Genomic DNA, 18798 nt, shown 5'->3' on the forward strand with positions numbered 1-18798 from the left:
CCCTTTTATTACAAAATATTTTATTACAAAATCATAAGCATGTAATTCTGTAACACAATGATATCACACTCAAGCATACCATATAACATTTTAGGTGAGATGTTCCAATTAAAACTATAAATTATTACACACATGTTATTACCCTACTGACCACACTCAAGCAGGTGTTACTTCTGTCAGACACTGTATATACTTTTTATTTCTTTTTTTTTTAAAGGTTTTATTTATTTATCTTTAGAGGGGAAAGGAAGGAGAGAGGGAGAGAACTGGCCTGCAACCCAGGCATGTGCCCTGACTGGGAATCGAACCGTGGTTGCTTGGTTCCCAGGCCCGCGCTCAATCCACTGAGCTACACCAGCCAGGGCTTATACTTTTTATTTCCAACATACCTCAATAAATATGGAAAAATGATATTATGTAAAATAAATAAATGAGGTTCTTGCAAGAAAATAATATTGCTCATGGTTCAGTCCAGAAAGAAAATGTTAACAAATAGTAACTAATTTCATTTAGACAAGATAGTATTTCTTTTGTTTAACATGAAAGGAAATAACAAAAATAGACAATTAAAAGATAATTCAATATATTCATAAATATTAAATGTATTTCTAAAAAATCATGGAACCATAACAAACCTATAATAGAAATCAAATCACATTTTAAAATGCATGAAAATGAAAATACATCCTGGCTTGTGTAGCTCAGTGGATTGAGCACGGGCCTGCGAATCAAAGAATCGCGGTTCAATTCCCAGTCAGGGCACATGCGTGGGTTGCAAGCCAGTTCCCAGCAGGGGCCAGTTCCCAGCAGGGGACACATGAGAAGCAACCATACATTGATAATAAAAAAAGAAAATGAAAATAGTTCATATCAAACATTGTGAGAGGTAGCCATGAATATAATAAGGGCGAAGTTTATAGACTCAAATGCATCTCAGAAAAGAGGAAAGTCTTAAAATTAATGAACAGAATACAACACAAGAAATTAGAAAATAGCCCTGGCTGGTGTAGCTCAGTGGATTGAGCACAGACCTGTGAACCAAAGGATCACGGTTCGATTCCCAATCAGGGCACATGCCTGGGTTGCAGGCCAGTTCCCAGCAGGGGACGCACGAGGGGCAACCATACATTGATGTTTCCCTCCCTCTCTCCTTCTCTTCCCCTCTGAAGATAAATAAATAAAATCTTTAAAATTAAAAAAAAAGAAATTAGAAAATAAACATGAGAATCAAATCAAAGAATGTAAAAAATAACATAAATCTGAAACAGAAACAAAAGCAAACAATGAAAACCAGAAAAGAAAAACAAAAAGTTGTTTTTTTAAAGAATTTCAATACAATGGGTAAAACTCTGGAGATAATGGATCCCAGAGAAAGACAAAGACAAAAGGGCCAAACAAACAATATTAAGAGTGAAAATGTGAACATGAATGCAGATACAGCAGACAAAAAAAGGCATAAGGGAACACTAATGAACAACTTTATGCCAGTATGTGTTTAAATATGTATGAAATGAATAATTTCCTAGAAAAACAACCTGACTAAACCTGTAACCATGAAAGAAATCAAATCAGTAGATAAAACTAAAGTGCAATAGATAAAAGTCTCCCTGAGAAAACTATACTAACACACACATGTAAACCCATATGCACACATTCCAGGCAGTTTGAACATTAAGTTCTGTCAAACTTTTAAGGGAGAGATGATCTCTGTATTATACAAACTGTTTTTGAGGGTCAGCCTCAGTGAGACTGCAAATATCTTAGCAGGTAACGATATGCAGCTGCCAAGGGTGAGAGCCACTGAGCTGGTTCCTCTCCTTCCTTTTGCAGCTGAGGGAAGTGGGACTTCTCTTGGTATAGTGACTTGTTCAGTTCACAGAGCTAGTTATGTTTCCTGAATTCACGTTGGTGTTTTTATTGGCACAGATTTGATGGAATCTCTCTTGGATATTTTTCTTATTTGGAACTGCAAATCCTATATTTTTCATCCTTTTCTTCTTTGCAAATGGTTATTAGTAGGATAAAGTTGCAGTTTTGATGGACCCATAATAAGAAATAATATGTGGTTGTTAAATTATATTTCATTTTGGAGCAGATTTGGAATTGAAATAGAATTTCTCAGAAGTGAAAGGAGCAGACAATAAACTCCTCACCTGAAAGACCTCAACATCAGGTTTGCACAACATAGAAAAATGAGAGATGTACTTTCTGCTCGATTTTTCCATCGACCTAAAACTGCCCTAGAATGCTATGTATTAATTTACAAAAGTGATGGACAATATCCTTTCCTCTTAGGTGGTCCCTTACACAAGGGACCATGATTATCAAAGCCTAGACCTTTCTTTTATTTTTAATTGTATTCAGTTATTTTTCAAGTACAGTTTTCTATTTCTCCCATCCGAGCCCACCCCACCCCGTGCTTGGCATTCAGTTCCTCACTCTTGCTCAATAGTAGATCAGATAGAGTCTGGGTATCCAGCTTATGCTGACTGGTTCAGAGAGTCTTCAATCAGATGCAAATATTTTAATAAATGTATCAACCACAATTACAAGCATAATGAACAGAAGTCAAAGTGAATTAGTAAGAACTATGATTCACTTTTGGATAAGTTGATTTAGTTCCAGCTTAACTGGGTAATTCGAATCATATTCCTGGTGGGTAATAAGCATGCCATTTATACCATGAATACATCTGGAGTAGCCACAAATTGTAATGAACACAGAGAGTTGTAATTTCTGACTGAAGAGGACTTCCATTATGACAAAGTTCAGATGAAAGGCCAACATTCCAAACTGGTATTTAAAAATTTATATCGGGCCCCAAAGCACCAAACATTTCTGTGTCAAGAATGATCTGCTCAAGAAACTATCATTATATGTTCATGTAAAACACCTTATTTAACCCACACTCTGATAGTAATAATAACAATAAGTATCCATTGAATGACTTATCTATGTAGTACTTTAATGTATATTATCTTATTTAATATAATACATTTTCAAGTTTGGCAATATTATCTACATCTTTTCAAAGTGGAAGCTATAGTAAAGAGGTCAGGTGATTTACCTAAAGTCACATGGCATAGCTAGCTCTCTAACTTAAATTTATTATTGTTCCCAGTGTTCTTATCACTACACTACACTGTCGCTACCCTTTTACAGTTCTTCAAGGTTGTAGCCAAGATATCTTTCACTCTGAGTTTGTACCTTCTCCTCAGCCTTTCTCTTCCTACTGTTGTGATTATATCGCATGTCAAGAGGAAGTTACTATACCCACTTTCCTTCTGACCAAAAAATAAACAATTTTTAGAAACTGTATTCCTTTTCTCCAAGGTATGACCAACTGGGATTTTCAAAATAAACATTTTTTTCTAATGCTATAGAGAAATAAATATGGAAACAAAGTAGAAGAAAGTGTCAAAAAATTCATATCTGAAGTACAGTTTTCTGACCCGAATAGATTAGGGTATGGTAAGAAGGTCCGCATGTCAAATAAGAATCTTGCCAATAAAAGTCCACATTTCCTTCTCAATGTCCTTTCACATAGATCTAGAGTAGACCAGAAGTGGTGTGATCCCGATGTTGGTGGCCTAGACCCAAGTACATAAGGCAACTCTCTACATTTATGGGTATATAGCAGAAATTATTGAAGCCATAAGCCATCCTCCAATCACCTTCACTTGCTCCTGAGGTTATTTCTTCACAAGTGCCTAAAAATCTTTACTCTGATAGTACCTTTCTCCCTCTAGTTTTGTTAATGGAACAATTCTACAAACTCTAGCCTTTGGACTTAGTAGTCTGCAAGGGTCCTTCCAGATCTGATATAATAGGCATCCAGTGTTTGTCTTTGTCTGTCTTATTTCACTGAACATAATATCCTCCAGTTTCATCCATATTGTAGCAAATGGCAGGATTTCCTTCTTTCTCATGGCTGAGTAATATTCCACTACCTCTCTTTCTCTATCATCTGTATCTATATAGATATAGATATCTTCTTTATCCATTAATCCATGGGTAAGAATTTAGGTTGTATATCACTTATAGTATGTGGAATGTAAATAAACTAAACTAATAAAAATAGGGAGTAGAATGATGGCTACTGGAAGCTGAGGGTTGTGGTAATAAATGAGATGTTCTTTAACTCTACAAATTTGCAACTAATAGACATAATAGACAAGTCCTGAAGAATCAATGTACCTTATAGTGAATAGAGATACAATATTACATTATAATAATCAAACTTGCTAAGAGACTAGATCTTCATTCTTCCTACCACAAAATAGAGCTTATTACATGATGTGATAGAAGTTTATTTTGAGAGGTTTTTGGTATAGGTAATAAATAGCTAACTAACATCGTAAAAAAAAAAGAAGTAGAACAAATTAATTCAATGGTTCATTGGCCATTCTTTTTAAAAATATTTTCTTGTTGATTTTTTAAACATTTTAAAATTGTTGTTCAAGTACAGTTGTTTCCATTCCCCCCACCACCACTCTCCCTCTTCCCCCACCATCCCTGCCTCCCACCCTCGATCCTATCTCTTTCAGCTTTGTCCATGTGTCCTTTATATATGTTCCTTGAGGACCCTGCCCCTATTTTCCCCTCTGGACAAATAAAGAAAGCATTTGTTTCTCTCCCCCTCCCCTCTGGTTATTGTCAGTTTGTTCTTTATTTCAATGTCTCCAATTATATTTTGCTTGCTTGTTTGTTTTGTTGATTAGGTTCCACTTATAGGTGAGATCAGATGGTATTTGTATTTTATTGCCTGGCTTATTGTACTTGGCATAATGTTCTCCAGATGGGCTTTTTAATACAGAAAAACTGACTGCTTTGGGGTTTATTTTGGTCATTTCTTTCTCCAAACTATAATTTTCTATTGTCTTTGAGACCAAGCAAAGTAGCATTTCTTAAATTAAAGGAAAATCATATCTCACAGGAAATTAGCATAAACTCCATAGATTTATTCCCACTTTTTGTCATGTCTAAGGCTTTTGTAGATCACTCCTAAGAGTGGCTACCAGCCTGCCAAAATAAATCAATCCAAAACTAGCAGAGAAATTACCAGGTTTTCACTGGTGCAAAATACATGTGTGGACATTAATATTCCCCCATCTCCACTCTGCCCCAGGATAGAGTCTAGTGTGTTTTAATGAAAAGAAATTGATGTAAAAAAACCTCATTTCATCTGCATAGTATTCCATTCTTTAAGTGTATCACAGTTTTTTGATCCATTTATTTACTGATGGGCACTTAGGTTGCTTCCAGCACTTGGCTATTGTAAAGAGTGCTGCTATGAACATAGGGGTGCATAAGCAGAATGAAAGAAGGAACTGCTACCTTTTGTGACAGATGGTTGGAACTGGAGAGCATTATGCTAAATGAACTAAGCCAGGCGGTGAAAGACAAATATATGATCTCACTTATAAGTGGAATGTACCAAGAAAACAAACAAGTGAGCAAAATAGAACCTGAGGCATCGAAACATGGAACAGACTGAAAGTAACCAGAGGGGAGGAGGGAGAGGGACAATGCTGGAAAGAAAGGGAAGGGACTAGACAAAGAAAACATATGAATGACCCATGAACATGGACAACAGTGTGGGGATTGACCATGGGAGGGGGGTGAGCTGGGCGGAGGAGAGGAAAGAGGAAAAAACTGGGACAACTGTAATAGAATAACAGTAAAAATGATTAAAAAACAAAGACAAAAATACACAGAAAACCTCATTTCAAATGAAAAAGTTCATAGATTGGGAGAACTTATAAGGCAGAGCACAGAACAATTGGACCACAAAAAAGAATCCTGATAATATACATTTAAATTGATAAAATGATAAGTATTATTTTTCATATTGCTCTCTTATGGAGGACAGTGGGAGTAGCAAAGTACGGTTTAAGGGAACAGCTAAGGGATAAACTGTTGCTTTGAGAGAATATTGCCATTAGATACACAGTGGTAGAATTTACATCTGAGAGAACTGCCATGTAGTTTGGCAATGTGGGGAAGCATAGTGGGCAGCCATGTTGTTCAGGCGGATAGATGTCAGAGACAATACAGAGACACTAAGAAGCAGACCTGTAGAACAACTGCATCAGAACTATTGGAAATGACACAGAATAAAGCGTTTGTATTAGGAATTATTTGAATGTGTGCTCTTGGGAGAACTGGTAAAGTGATCACTATATATCTGTTTCTTCTTAGCCTTGTGTTTGCCCTGAAGATAACAGGGCAGGCAGTTTGGAAGGAAGGTTGCATGTAAAATGGAGCGGGGGGGGGGGGGGGGGGACAAACTGGAATCTACAAGGATTAGCTGCCCCTTTGATAATGCAGATGAACGTCAAGAGAAGTCAAGGTCTGTCCTCACGAAACTAAACACATACCTGGTCCAAAAGTCAGAAATACTAAAGCTGAAAATTCAGCAGGAGGCTGGAGGCTACAAGCCTGACTCTAATACATATGTCAATAAGGTGAGGCAGCAGATCAGTGACAATGTTCATGGACTGCCACACTGCATAACACTACACTAAACTTCTGAGTGTAACCATGAGTGCTTCTTTATATATATTATATGATATGAAGAAACATATATTGTACAAGGTCTGTCCGGAAAAAATCCAGCCATTGTTAATATGAGAACAATTTGTGCGTCATTGATGTAACCTGGAAGCCAAGGACATTGGACTGGAATGCACATGGCTGGACAATGATAACTTTATTTTACTAGTCAGTGGGGCAGTAGATGCTGCTGAGTGAGCATGTGTACTGTGTGGCCATCACATTAAAAATGACCAAGCAAGTAGAGCAACAAATCTGCATCAAACTTTGCATAAAGCTGGAACATTCCTCCGCAGAAACTATTCAGATGATTCAGAAGGCTGCAGCTATGGGCAACTGATGATTGGCAGCTGCAACCTGAGAATGTGCCTACTCATGCATCACATCTTCTGCAGTTTTTTGGCGCAACATTAAATCACCCAGATGACTCAGTCCCCCTACAGCCCAGATATGGTGCCCTGTGACTTCTGGCTTTTCCCAAAGCTAAAATCACTTTTGCAAGGGAAGAGATTCCAGACCATCAGTGAGATTCAGGAAAACATGACAGGGAAGCTGATGGGGATTGGGAGAACTGTGTGAGGTCCCAAGGTGCCTATTTTGAAGGGGACTCAGGTGTCATTGTCCTATGTACAATGTTTCTTGTGCTTCTTCAATAAATGTCTCTATTTTCCATAGTGCATGGCTGGAAACTTTCTGGACAGACCTCATATATAATACACGAAGAAGCACTCATTAATATAATATATATGGAGATTTTATTGAGATGATTTACCTACCATATAATTCACCTTTTTCCAAAGCAACTATACCATTTCATACTCTTCCCAGCAATGAATGAGGGTTCCAATTTCTCCATATCTCCAGCAACATTTATTATTATTATTATAGCCATCCTAGTTGGTGTGAGGTGGTATCTCACAGTGATTTTGATTTGTATTTTCTTAATGATTAATGATGTTGAGCATCTTTTCCTGTGCCTGTGGGCCAAATGTATATCTTCTTTGGAGAAATATTTATTTAAGGCCATTTTGCAATTAAGATTTTTCTTTTCATTATTGACTTGTAAGATTTCTTTATATATCCTGTTTATTAGGTACTTATCCAATATAACATAAATAGTTTATTGCATTCTATGGGTTGCCTACTCATTGTATTAATAGTGTACTTTGAGTTATAAAGGTTTTTAATTTTTATGAAATCCAAATTGTCTTTTTTCCCCTTTGTCACTTGTGTACTTGATGTCACTTCTTAGAAACCGCCCCCAAATACAAGGTCATGAAGATTTGAACCTATATTTTCTCTTAAGAGTATTAAGGTTTTAGCTCTTATATTAAGGGTTTTGTTCATATATGGTCTGAGGCAGGAGTCCAAATTTATTATTTTTCATGTTATTGTCTTGGAGACAATAATCATAGGTTTAGATGCAGCAAAGCAGCACATTGGGACTCTGAGAAACTGAAGTTTAGCTCTTTCCCTGCCATGGAGATGTCTGCTACAACATTTAGCAATTGCGTTTACTTTACTTATTATGATACTGACTGTTTCTGTGTTTGATTTTGTTTTTTCAATCTATCATGAACTGAGAGAACTCAAACCTTTACTACTCATATGTTTTTATCTGTCTCATTTTATTTCCTGCTATTTTTGTTTGATAAAATTGAGGCTATCTAATTTTGCACATAGATTTTCATAGTTATTGAATCTTAGGAATTTCACTTTTTACCCTGATAAAGCATCCTACATTTCTTTCTATTTTAATGCTTTTTTGCCCTAAATTCAACAGGTCTGATTTTAAAATTATGCAACCTGCTTTCTCTTTTGCTTACATTTGCATGGTTTCACTCTTTCCATCATTTAATGTCAATGTTGCTGAGTCACATTATTTGGGGTATAATGAGTTTTCCCATATGGTATTATCTGAAAGCTTTTGTCTTTTAAAAAGTAAATTTACCTGATTTTATTTATTGAAATGGCAGGCACTTAGAGACTTACATTTGTCAAATTTTTGTATGCTATGCTTTCTGTTTCTATTGCCTTTAATATATTTTCTTTGATCTTTTCGTGTATTTCTTCTGATGCTTTGGAAGTATTACATTTTTAATCTAGTAGTTTTCCTTTAATTATAATGAACTTTTTAAAATCCTGTTATTTTAGATAGTATTCATTACCTATAATTAACAGTGAGGGAATTAGTGTATATCTACTTTCTTCCTCTTTCTCTTCCACCTCTCTACTAAAATCTTAGTTGATTTTTGTTTTTTGTCCAAGTGTTTATTATTATCTCTTAAAATATCTGGATACATGTATTACTTTATCAAATTGGAATGATATGTTTTGACTTCAGTTATGAAAGATGAAGTCACTACTCTAAAGAACATTAGCCATTTTACTCTAGTTCTCTTCATTTCCACATTATCAGAGTTTATGGAATTTATGTTTTTATCTGTAACTATAGTCTCCATGTCTGTTTTACTGTAAGCCCTACATTTCAATGGATTCAGTACTCACTGTTAGTCTTTTTGCTAGTTTTCACTCATCTCACTAGTTTTTCTGGATGTCTTTTGAATGCAGGATGACAACTGCATTAGTTTTCTACTTCTGCCATAACAAATTTCCACAAACCAGTAGCTTGAACAATACAGATTTATTACCCTACAGTTCTAGAGGTCCAAAGTGTGAGAAGTTTCTCCTTAGGCAACAATCAGTGAGTCAGCAGACCTTCATTCCTTTCTGGAGGCTATAAGTGAAAATCATTTTCTTAAACATTCAAGCTGTTACAATGGCAGGAATGAAGTCCCTGTTGTTTCCTTGTTGGCTGACATATTGTCGAGACTACCTGTGTGCCTTGACTCCTGGCTCCCTTCCTCCATCTACACAACCAGCAATGGTACTTTGGAACCCCTCTCACATTTTGAATCTCTCCTGTATGTCTCTGATTTATTCCTCTCTGGTTTTCTTCTACTTTTTTTTAAATATATTTATTTATTTATTTATCTTTAGAGGAGAAGGAGAGAGGGAAACATCAATGTATGGTTGCCTCTAATGCGTCCCCTGCTGGGAGCTGGCCTGCAGGGAACTGGCTTGCAACCCAGGCATGTGCCCTGACTGGGAATCGAACTGCGATCCTCTGGTTTGCAGGCCCGTGCTCAATCCACTGAGCTACACCAGCCAGGGGTTTTCTTCTACTTTTAATATAGGCTCAGATGATTACACTGGGCCCATGTAGATGATCCAAGATCATTTCCCTATTTAAGGTAACTTTAATTTCAGTTGTGAAGTCCCTTTTACATGTAAAGCAACATAATCACAGATTCGAGGGACTGGACATCTTTAAGTGGTCATTCTTCTTGAACAATTAAAGAAGATAATTGTTCTTCTTTATCTTCTTCTTTGGGGTACACTGAGAAGAAGTATACCCCAAAGTACACTTCTGAGGGGTACAGAAGTATACTTATCAGAAGTACACTGATAAGTACACAGTACACATAAGTACTTCTTTGGAACTATTTAAAGGTTTTCTTTGTATCACAGAAGAGAAGTCTAACAATTTTCCAGAACCCCCTTTCCTAAATGGTTCTGAATTAAAGTTTGCCAATGAGAGGCACTTGCATGCAGTTTAGAAGGTATTTAGAACATGTCAGTTTATTTTACTCTACTGGAACTTGCAGCCAGATGCATAGACAGATGTGATTCACAGAAGCTTCCTAGTAAGCTCTTGAGAGACATCTACTTTGTAGGATTTCAACATATGAATGGGGCAGGGGTGGGCGGGTTGCACAGTTCAGCCCACAATATAAGGAAACTGAAATTTGTGCATATACAAATTATACAAAAAGAATATCTTCTCTTTACCTGAATGGGCTCTGAGAGAGATATAGCTAAAATTTGGACTTCAGCAGTAACTTAAAAAATGACTCCTGGGAAATATGTTCCATTTGTTTTTCCCAAGTGCTGAAACATTCTGTATCTTCATACTTAGATATCAGATTGTTTTATTATTAGAATTATTGTGTCAGCTTTTTTGTTGTTGTTTTTGAAGATAAAACTCCACATTCTTCAGTCTTAAAAAACTTAGGTATCTAAATTAGGAGGCAGAGATCTTTGGTGTTCAGTTGGATGCGTTTACACAGTTGTACAGAGCCATGCAACCCCCACCACGGTTAAGATATAGAACCCTTCCATCCTCCTCACAATCTTCCTTGGAACTCTGCTCAGTCAATCTCCTTTGCATATCAAGCCCTAGGCAACCTTTGTTCTGATTTCTATCACTGAGGAATAGATGTGGCCTGTTTTGGGTTCTATATAAATTGAACCATACAGGTATGGCTGGCTTCTTTCACTCAACAAAATGGTTTTTGGATTCACCTTTGTGTCCTGCGTATTAGTAGTCTGCTGAGTGGTATTGATTGCCTGTATGTGCCACACTGTGTTTTATTCATTCTTCTGTTGATTAGACATTTGGGTTGTTTCCAATGCTTTATAAGCATTCTAGTAGAAATCTTTTGTAAATATATATTTTCATTCTGGGAAGAGAATCACTGGTTCATAGTGTAGATATACGTTTAACTCTATAAGGAATTACCAAACAATTCTCTAGAGTGGCTGTATCATTTTACATTCCTACCAGCAGTATATAAGAATTCTAGTCATTTTACATATTCAACATTATTTGGGATTATCATTTAAAAAAATCAAATTTAATGAGTATAAAATATTATCTTATTGCATTTCTCTGATACTAATGATGTTAAGTACCTTTTCATATACCTATCAGCCATTCCTGTGTCTTCTTTTGCAAATTATTCAAGATTTTTGCCCCTTTAAAAAATTAGTGGTCTGCCTTTTGTTTTTCATGAATAAAGTTTAATTTTAGAGCAATTTTAGATTTACAAAAAAACTGTGTGGAAAGCCCATATTTCATACCCTCTCTCCTCAAAAAGTTTCTCCTATTATCAACATCTTGCATTTGTGTGGTATATATGTTACAATTGATAAATCAATAGTGATATATTATTATTAACTAAAGACTATAGTATACACTAGGTTCCACTCTTTGTGTTGTATACTCTCTGCTCTTTGTGTTGTATATTCTGTAGGCATTAAGAAATGTACTCTTCTATGTGTCCATCATTATATTATCATACAGAAATATGATAATATTTCTCCCTAAAAACACTTTAGAAAACTTCATTTCAGTAAAAACCCAGAAATGCAGTTGTTGGATAGTATGGTAAGAATGTATTTAGCTTTGTAAAGAACCACCAAACTGGCTCCTAATAGTTGTTTGTCTTTTTCATTGTTAATTTTTGGCGTTACTTATATATGCATATATTCTTGATACATATGTTCTATTTACATATCTAAAATGTTCACCTATTCTCTATATTAGTCATCAATGTGTATATGTGTCTGTATATATTCAGTGACTTGTCTACTCATTTTCTTAACAATATCTTTTGATAAGCAATATATTTTTCCAATTTTATGAAGTTCAATTTATAATGTTTACCTTTTATGGGTGGAAGTTTCACAGCTTTAGTTTTTATTTTAGGTCTCTGATCTATCTCAGGTTAATGCGTGTATATGGAATGATGTAAGGTTTAAGGTTTATCTTTTTGCCCATATTGCTATATAGTTGTTCAAAAGTGAACAAACTATAATATCAATAGCAACTTGCATTCCTAACCCTGACATCATTATTTCTGAAAACAATTCTCTGCTAAAAGTAATGAGGGTTCCTTGGAGAAATGCCTAACTCCAGAGTTAAGGCAGGAAAATACATGATGATCCTGAAATCTCTCATTGACACAGAAAGAGAGAAAGGGCTCAAGGAATAAGGTAACCCTGTCAATAGGACACAAAAACCAGCTTTACATGGGTCCTGACTTCAAATAATAGAAACTTAGCTTGAATACCAATGAAGATAGTAATAGATTTAATCTATTGAATAAAATAGGAATCCAAGGGTACACACTGATAAAAAATCATATAAATAATAAAAAGGGTGAAAAGCACCCCTTTTGAGTAGAATGCAAACTCTTATTAAATATTTCTTAATAAGTCCAGAACAATTAACTTTGGAGTGGTGAAGCCTGGCAGAAGCCATCTTAACCAACTGAGAAAAGTTATTATCATTCTGGCTGGTGTAGCTCAGTGGATTGAGCCCAGGCCTGCGAACCAAAGGATTGCAGTTCAGTTCCCAGTCAGGGCACATGCCTGGGTTGCAGGCCAGTTCCCAGCAGGGGACACACGAGAGGCAACCATACATTGATATTTCTCTCCTTCTCTTCTTCCTTTCCCCTCTAAAGATAAATAAATAAATAAACAAACAAATAAATAAATCTAAAAACAAACAAAAAAACATTGGTTTTAAAAAAAGTTATTACCACCAAGGATAGAACTAAAGGACATTCTGTGCTTTCCTCTGTGATGCACTGATAAAAATACAGTGGCACTTTCAAAGTATTCCTGCCAAAAAGTGAATATGAATCTCCTGATGGAGAAATACCAAGAATTGAGTGACACTTTGCAAAGTTCTTAGAAAGGCTACATTCTTCAAAACTGTCAAGGTCATGGGGAAGAAAGAATGAAGATTGTTCCAGATTAAGGAACACTGGAGACATAACAACTAAATGTAACTCATGATCCAGAGTTGGGTCCTGGCCCTCAAAATTTTATTTTTGGGGACAGTTAGAGAAAATCTTAATGGGGTCAGTGGATTAAATAGTAACATCATATCAATGTTAATCACCTTCATTTTCATAGTTAGGCTGTGGTTTTGTAGGACAGTGTACCTGTTTATAGCAAATGCATGCTGAAGTAATGAGGGGAAATAAGCCTTCATGTTTGCAACTCCCAAATGGTTTAGAGAAAATGATAACACATACACACACATACAAATGCTAACTATGAGAGAAAAAGAAGTAAATACAGTAAAATATTAACAAATGGTTTATCTGGGAGAAGGGTATATGGAATTTGTTAAAGTCTTACAAGTTTTTTGTACGTTTAAAATTATTTCAAAACAAGTTTAAAAAGAATGGAAATGAATAATCAATGTATGAAAAACATTTTACACTTTAAGACTTATTTTGTCTCTGAAAGAAATATATCCATTGATGATGTTAGGTCACACACACACACACACACACACACACACACACACAAGAGAAGCTTTGGGAGATGCAGGGAAAGGAAGAGAACTGTAAAAAATAAAACATTTAGAATGGAAGGGCAGATAGAGTGCTTCCCAGACAAGGTGAAGCTAAATAAAGGAGTTCATCATTACCAAGCCTCTAGTACATGAAATGTTAAAGACACTTATTTATTTAAGAAACACAAGATAAAAACTACGAACATTAAAATGGCAATAAATTCACAGCTATCAGCAATTAATCTAAAAAACAGACTAAGCAAATAAGTAGAACAAAAACAGAATCATAGATATGGAGATCATTTGGAGGGTTACCAGTTGGGAGTCGGGGGAGAATGGGGGAAAAGGTGCAAGGAGTAAGAAGTACAAATTGGTAGGTACAGAATAGCCTGGGGATGTTAAGAACAGTATAGGTAATGGAGAAACCAAAGAACTTATGTTCATGATCCATGGACATGAACTAAGGGGGCAATTGCCAGATGGGATGGCGGGTACTGGACGGAGGGCAGCAAAGGGGAAAAAATGGAACAACTGTAATAGCATAACCAATAAAAAATTTAAAAACTTACTTTCAAATTCATTTTCTCATTTGAGACTCACACCAACTCTGTAAGAGGGCATTTTATTTACTTTTTTGCAAATAAGCAAATTGGGTTTCAAAGATGCCCAGGGGCTCGTCTGTGATACAACCCGTTCAGATTCAGAACCTGCACCAGGTATTTGAAACTCTAGTCCTGTCTCCTTTTCACAACTCCATGCTGCCTTTAAAGATAATGTCTTATCGTTTGCCCTATGCAAGTTACTCATCTCCTCTGGACCTTTGCTACCTCATCTCTAATTTGTTTCCATTAGTGGGCCATTCTGCAGGCCTTTTTTTTTTTTCATTTGACAATATGGGAGACTTTGGAATGAGCAACTGGCACTATCCCCTCCAACTCTGGATTTCTGTGATTCCAACCCCATTTTGTACAAACATTGGAATACTTTCAAGAAGATGTTCACTCCAAGGACCTATTTCTGTATTAAGAAAAATAGTCACTGAGTGAATAGGAGGCACCAAGATAGCTGAAGGAGGCTAGCAGGCAAATCTAGGGAACCTGAGAGAAGAGGATTCTGGGACACAGCTGAGGGCCAACCAGAGATGCTTCGAGGGCTGAGAGAAATCCTGCTTTCTGTCTGTCAGAAAAACCTGGAGCTCCTGGCCTCCCCCAGAAGGACCACCATGGTGGCAGAGTGATGAAAGAGGGTTTCTGGAAGTACAATTGCGTCTTTGCTCTGAGAGCATCGCATTATCTACATCCCACCTACAGTACGAATTCCCTCAAACTTGACAGAGAAAAACAGGAACTGTTACAAGATGGCCTTCAGAATGTTGTAATAGATACTGGTTTTCCCTTTTAAAAAAGTTTGTCTCTGTATTATGACAGCAGCATGTTTTGAACTGGCACCAAGCAAGACTAAGATGAAACCTTAGTTTGTCCTTCAAACTACTTCTTTTTCAAGAATATTGTTTTAAGAATGTAAACTTTGTAAATTTATCTATACTAGGATAAAATCAGATGTAAAGTAACTACACATTAAATTTCAAAGGCAGGTCATACAGTCACTGAAAGAACAGTGAATCACAATTATCCAGTGAAACATAACATGCGATCTGTGTATAGCACTTTGTAGTTTGCCAAATACTTTTATACCTATCATTTGCTTTTCACTGCTGCCTTATGATTTAGATCCTGCTATTATACATATTTATTGAAAAAGTGACCAAAGCTCAAAGGAATTTTGTGACTTGCTCAAGCCACATAGTTTAGTCCTATCATCACTCACTTGCCTCCTTTGAACAGACCCATCTACCTCTGCACGTACTGCACATCTACCCCCTTAATCATTAAGCCTTTAGGACATCAGGCACTGGTCAGGGTCAGGCTGTCTTAAGAATAAAGCCTCAGGTCTCTTGTGCAAGGGACAGAGTTTAGGGCAAACTAAAGATAATATCTTGACCTCAGTTGTTTTTCAGCACCAGGCCCATGAAAATTCAAGGACCCTACTGAACATTGCCACACAAAACTAGACAGAACAACCCCATGGTGGACATTGGGACCTGATACAATGATCAACTCCTCCCAACCCTGGTTCCAACCAAACTGTAGAACTTACGACTTGAACTACATTAATCGCCATGATTAATGATTTTTTCCATATATAACCCATCCTTTAAGGGCCATCAGGAGCCAGGTTTAGAATACTTGCTCATCTATGTCTCTTGGCTTGGCACCATTTCTTTAAATAAACCTTTATTTTTTGGTACAAACTCCCATTCATGTTTTATTGGGCTTTGATGTGTGCAAGCAAATCACCCCCTTCAGTTTGGTGGCATTGTTAAACTTCTCTTTGTTTTTCTCATGACAAAAAAAGAAAAAGTATGAGAATTTGAACCCAAATTTTGAAAATTCCCTCCTTTCACCAGTGCTTTCCTGAAATATACTCCATTGCTTTTACAGTGGCATATATATTCCTTGAAGGAAACATGGTCAGTTTTGATTCCATCTTTGTGATACTATGACACAGCCAGTTCTCACCCTATGTGGCATCAGTGGAGGTAGAGGGCAACAATGTGTGTGTGTCCACTTGGATATAGCCACTCACACAATGACATAAATGTGCACATGCAGATTAGAGTTCCTCACAGGACACAATTACTGATACTACAGGCAATAAATTCTATATTACAGCAATCTAAGGTAGATGCATGAAAAATAAAATTAATAAGACATTAGTTCATGTAAATCATTATTCAGACATAGAAATCTGATTTTTCAGTTACATATCTTTGGGACTGTTAGTGTATTTTTGGCACCATCCTTCTACTTCATCTGAGAAACTGAACAGAGATGGGTCTCTTTAGCTCTCAGGAAGAGCTTGCCTGAGAAATTTACGTGCAGGATTATGTAATCATTAAGAAGACAGCTCTGTGTATCTATAAGTCTTGACATATATTTGTTAGCAGAACTATGGGTATTAGGATTCTGCAAAAGTGTATATAGAAAGACAAATAGAATTTTCTACAATCCTCATTTAGTTTGATTTTGTAGGAAGAGGAGAGGTATTAGGAATATTTCCTTTTAATTTTACCACACTGCTATTATTTAATTTCTTTTTTAAAAAACGTTTTAATTCTCACTGGAGAATATGTTTTATTGATTTTTAGAGAGAGAAGAAGGGAGAGAGAGGGAGAGAGAAACATTGATGTGAGAGCAACACCCATTGTTTGCCTCACAAACGTGCCCCGACCAGGATGACACAGAAACCTATACATGTGCTTTGACGGGCATCAAACTTGCAACCTTTTGGCATATGGGACGAGACTCCAACCAACTGAACCACCCAGCCATGGCTAATTTCTTTTTTTTTTCGTGGTTTAGTTGCTCCATGCATTTATTAGCAAATATTAATGTAGCAAAAAGGGCACAGAAGCTCACATTCTGCAGAGTTTCACAAGACACTGCAGGAAAAGAGTGAGTAAGGATGAATAGTATCCTATGGTCTTGGTGGGTGCATTCCTAGGGGAGGTAGAACTCTGATTATTGGTGGTAGGGATCTCATTCCTGGAGGAGGGATACCTCTTGGTGCCTCTCAAGCAGGGGGAAACCATGGGTGCTCTCATACCAGGTGGAAGAGCCATAATGCCTGGAGGGGATTTGTCTACCCAACAGGGGTGGGGGAGGTCCCTTGACCTGGTGGGTACTGAGTTGAGGCTCAAATTATGCTGGCAGTGGCTGCTATGGTGGCATCTGTAACATAGCCCTTTCCCTGTGCAGTCATTACCTGCTGGGAGGGCACCCCATCTCCTCAGACATGACCTGCTAATCCCTCAGGAGCCCATGGAATTGGAACACCACTTGTACTCCTCTTCCAGTGGCTCTGTCAACTCCAAGGCCTCCTGCAGCTCCTGCAAGTGGTACTCAAGCACTTCTAGTATCTTTGGGGGGAGGTCCCTCCACCCTCATGGAAATGAAGTTCTCCCCGTGCAGCAATTCCAGACTCAAAACCTGCTTCTCTTCATGCTCTGGCTTCTTCACATTTTTGGCTTGACCTTCCTGAACTCATCGTAATTACGGAGGATGAAGTTCATATGCTTGTCCAAAGCCTGAAAAGTGCCGATGAAGATCCGGCCACCTTGCAGGATGCACCTCATTCTATAGTCCAGGGGTCCCCAACCCCTAGGCCAGGGACTGTTAGAAAGTGGGCAGCACAGGCGGAGGTGAGCAGCAGGTGAGCAAGCAAAGCTTCACCTGTATTTACAGCTGCTCCCATTGTTCACATTACCACCTGAGCTCCACTTCCTGTCACCAGCGGAGGCATTAGATTATCAGAGGAGCACAAACCCTGCTGTGAACTGCGCGTGCGAGGGATCTAGGGTGCATGCTCCTTATGAGAATCTAATGCCTGATGATCTGAGGTAGAGCTGAGGTGGTGATGCTAGTGCTGGGGAGTGGCTGCAAATACAGACTATCATTAGCAAAGAGGTTTGACTGCACAGAGACCATCATAAATCAACTGCTTGCAGATTCATCAAAACCCTATCAGTCAGTGACCAGTGACAGTTAAGCTGCATCTGATGCCAGGCTATACAGCCATGCCCCCTGCCACTGGTCCATGGAAAAACTGTCTTCCACCAAACCAGTCCCTGGTGCCAAAAAGGACAGGGACCGCTGCTATAGTTGATGTGCTGCAGCATCTTGCTGCTCTTTCCTGCAGTCATGGTGGCTGTAACACTAAATCCCAACATTCACAGTAGTTTCAAGATCCTTAAAACTGAAGGGAAGCTACAGATAAAGGTATGATGCAGGTTCTGCTACAAACAACGCAAGCTGGGGCAGAAGCTTCAAACAGTAGTCAGAGCCTGGTTTTTTCACTGGGAGTCAACTACCTGAGATGTCTTGACTTCTTTAACCACATTTTGGTGTCTCAGCTAAGAAAGCCTGACTCATTTCTGCCAGGTACTTGCTGCTGCTGAGATCATCTCCGGTACAGCTGACACTTGTGTTTGCTCAGGGATGCTGTCCTCCTATGTTTGCCCTGAACTTCCA

At 37.5% G+C, this 18798-nt stretch overlaps 1 pseudogene; it reads right to left on the reverse strand.

Annotated features, from left to right (window-relative positions):
- Window positions 1-17245: 17245 nt before the first annotated feature.
- LOC119045242 (small nuclear ribonucleoprotein-associated protein N-like) lies at window positions 17246-18470 on the reverse strand (annotated as a pseudogene).
- Window positions 18471-18798: the final 328 nt, after the last annotated feature.

This window comes from Artibeus jamaicensis, unplaced genomic scaffold (genome assembly GCF_021234435.1).
Source record: "Artibeus jamaicensis isolate MK-2021 breed Jamaican fruit bat unplaced genomic scaffold, CSHL_Jam_final contig_240, whole genome shotgun sequence".
Classification (NCBI taxonomy): domain Eukaryota; kingdom Metazoa; phylum Chordata; class Mammalia; order Chiroptera; family Phyllostomidae; genus Artibeus; species Artibeus jamaicensis.